Genomic DNA, 3,725 nt, shown 5'->3' on the forward strand with positions numbered 1-3,725 from the left:
TATGAATACTTATATCTATTTTTAAATAGGCAAAATGCAGAAATAAGAATTCATTAGGTCGGTTGTTGAAAAAGCTATGGAGTAAAACACTAAAGGAAAAAATATATATATATTCTTATTATTATTGTTTGAGAAGTTTTAATCTTTTTGCCTGTAAAACGAGAATTGCCAATTTTATTTGACGAGGTGACATTTTTTTGTTGATTTGCTTGCAGATGTTCAATCAGCAATGTCTTACTCAGCAAAATCAACATAAAATCTTAAATTAGTCATTCAAGTTCTTTATAGAAATAAATTGTACTCAATTTGATAAAGACATAAAAATCAAAGAAGACATCTAAGGCTGGAGTGTAGCGCTACACTCCCTCGTTTTGCCTTGCCATACTTCCTTACCACACACAATGAGTGGTATACAATGAAAAGAGGAAAGAGAAAGAAAAGAGAGATAGAGAGAAGGAGGAAGAGTGAGAGAGAGGAGCGCTCCAATTTTTGGTCGCACACCTCAAACTGCACTCCCCAAACTGCATAGAGAGGCGGTGTTCATTATGCCACATAAGCGTCACCTGATTCTTACTGCATTCCATTCCCCATAGCCTAACAATCGACAAATACCGATTTGTCATTCAAATTCATGATAAAAGTCCTACGGAAGACAAATACCAATATGGCAATTTGGAATAAAGGAGACATCTAAAACAAATTTGATTGTTGTTGTACAATTGTCGTAAAAATCACAAGCAAATGAATAGTTCTGTTTTAGTTTTGACAAATTTCATTTCAATAGAGTTGTGTGTACAAGCATACAAATTCCAACACAAACAAATCCATATTTCCATTTTAATTTGATAATATATATATATATATATATATATATATATATATATATATATATATATATATATATATATATATATATATATATTACATTGTCCATTGTCCAGTTTTTGGGTGGCTTTTGTTTTGCTATAAAATCTCTTCTACCCTTAAAAAAACAGATAAGCGATTTCATAAAATCTCAATTTGAAGAATTCTATTTCAAGATGAATACAACAATCATCAACACCCAAAATTTTATCTAAAGAATATTTAAATTTGAACCAAACTTGTTAAATAACGATTTAGGTAGACATTTTGTAAAAATATAAATCTAATGGGAATCGGAAGGTACATACAACAGAACTTGACCTATGCAGCTGTCACAAACGAAAAAAACGTCGACATTTTATGTGTTTGGTCCATTAGTGTTGAATAGAGTTTATTAAAAAAATAGATAAATTGACATTTTCATTATATACGATGGTGAATTTAGGAAGAGATTAGTTATAGTACCCAAAAATCCGATATATATTTATTCTTACGATATTAAATTTCTCATATAATTAGTACTAAGAGAATTAATGGATTATTTGGAAGGACCTTATTAAATATTAAGGATTTGCAATACTTTATCTATTTAATAATTAAGAAGAATGCCCGATTTGAAAATTATATAACGGTCAATAATAACAATAACAATAACAATAATAATAATTGATGTTAAGTCGATCTTTACTGAAAAACACACAATCTATAAAAAGAGGCTTACCCCCTCGCTTAAGACTTAAGAAAACATGCTCTAAGTAAAGGGAGGAGGGTGAGAGAAAGAGATGGGATATACATTTGCAAGAATAAAAGATACCTATGATCAATGAGTCAAGCTTTGGTTTCAATTGAGGTATATCTTATGTTAAAAAGACTTTAGTTCTTGTGTAGCTTATGCTTTACATACATAATCAATTAGGATGGGTTAGTTACAACTTGAGATGCACTAAAGAAAAAGAATATATGAGTAAAGGAAGTATTGGCGGAAGACAATCGCAATTTCCGACAATTAATGGTCGAAGAAATAAGATTCAAAACTCACAAACTTCAACCTAAGGTGGCATACCAATTAAAAAAGTAGTGTTGTCTAGTGTCGTCCTTTTTGTTGTTAATTAGACCATTAGGTGCACATGCTCTATAACAACTCATGTTGTTGACATGGCCTCGGGCAAGGTGTTGCTACACCACATACCTTTGCACAAGGTCTTCAAAATTTAAAGTTTGTCGCTCAAGCATCGTGCAAAGCTATCTTTCTTTCTCTCTCTAAAGATTATTGAGTATTTTTTGAAAGGTTTGAGAGGTATGATGTGGAAAATGATATGATATTAATATAGTATGAAATGTTGAAAGTTTTAAAAATATCTTAGGTTAAAAGTACTCCACGTGTACGAACGGACCACATAGCCAATATCAACTCCATTAAGTTTTTACCAACCTTATAAAATGGTGTTTACTAGTAGGAAAAAAGTGAGGGAAGGAGAAGAAGAGTGAGAGATAGAGAGATAGGAGGTCTTCTCTTTCTTTTATGATGTCCCGTAAGCAGACTCACACCAACTCACGTGACTAGCTTCTCACCATCCTTAGGAAATAATGTTTAACCGATGAGTTGATTGTCCCATCATCTTACGAAGAGTCTTACACTACCACTTCGTATAACCTTATATTCTTAGATATAACTAGGATTTTACTTGTTGCACGTTATGGCAACAATAATGGATTTACATAGAAGAACTCTTTCAGTAGCAATATAAGTTTGGGATGAATTAAGTTGTCACACACAAAAGTCAGAGACCAAAGTCAGGGACAACATCTATGACAAGAAAATTGCTTAAAAATAAGCACGAAAACGTAAAAAATTTATGTCAAAACGTAGATAAATAGGTGGATGGGAAAATCATATTATATATAGTACCCGGAGGGGGGAAGGGGGGTAAACATGAATGTTTATAAAATGAAGGGGGTGTAAACTTGCGACGACAATAATATATTTAGAAAGAGGAACTCTTTCAAAATCGAGAGGTGAAAGTGATATTTTTTAAATTTGAGAGATGGTAGCTACATAAAAAATCAAATTATATGTATTTTGGGTAAACACAAGAGTTTAGAAAATTGAAGGGGTGGAAGTAACAACTAAAAAAAAAGTTAAAGCGGTAAAAGTGTAATTTTGAAAAATAAAAGATATAAAGCATCATTTTACAAAGTAAAAGGAAAAGTGCGACAAAAATAAAAATTACAGGACTAAATGATGAAAAGCGGGCCACGGACTTTCCTTTTTTATTATAGATATTAATATGGGCTGAGACCCACTCCAAACTCCAAAGTCCAATCTAGAATCTAACTGGTTTGGAGGTAAATGGACTGGGTATATTTGATCCGAAGAATATGGGTAGGATTAGCTCTAGCTCTATTTATTTTAGAGAAAATGACAAAAATAGTCATTTATACTAACGGGATTACAAAAATAACCAAAAAAAATGAAAATTACAAAATTAGCCCACAATTTCGCAGATGGAGATGCCCCATCTGCGAAATCAGCATCTCATCTGCGAATGTACAAGCACCTAAAGCACAGTGTTTTAGGTGCTTGTACATTCGCAGGTGCTTTTAATTTTTTGTTTAATTTTTTTCTGTATATATAGGGGTAATTTCGCAGATGGAATAGGTCCATCTGCGATTTACTCTCATTCTATCTGCGAAATTGTGGTTTTTTTTTAGTTTGACTATGAAATGAATTGGTTTGACTACGAAATCATGTTGCTATATTAAAAGTTTTGTAGAAAAATATCATTTTGGTTGTTATTTGTTTAAGAACTTTCTCTACAATTTGCTCAAAAAATAATTGAATATTTGGTTTGTCTTGTAAC

Source organism: Lactuca serriola, chromosome 8 (assembly GCF_051521515.1).
Source record: "Lactuca serriola cultivar US96UC23 chromosome 8, Lser_US96UC23_V15, whole genome shotgun sequence".
Lineage (NCBI taxonomy): Eukaryota > Viridiplantae > Streptophyta > Magnoliopsida > Asterales > Asteraceae > Lactuca > Lactuca serriola.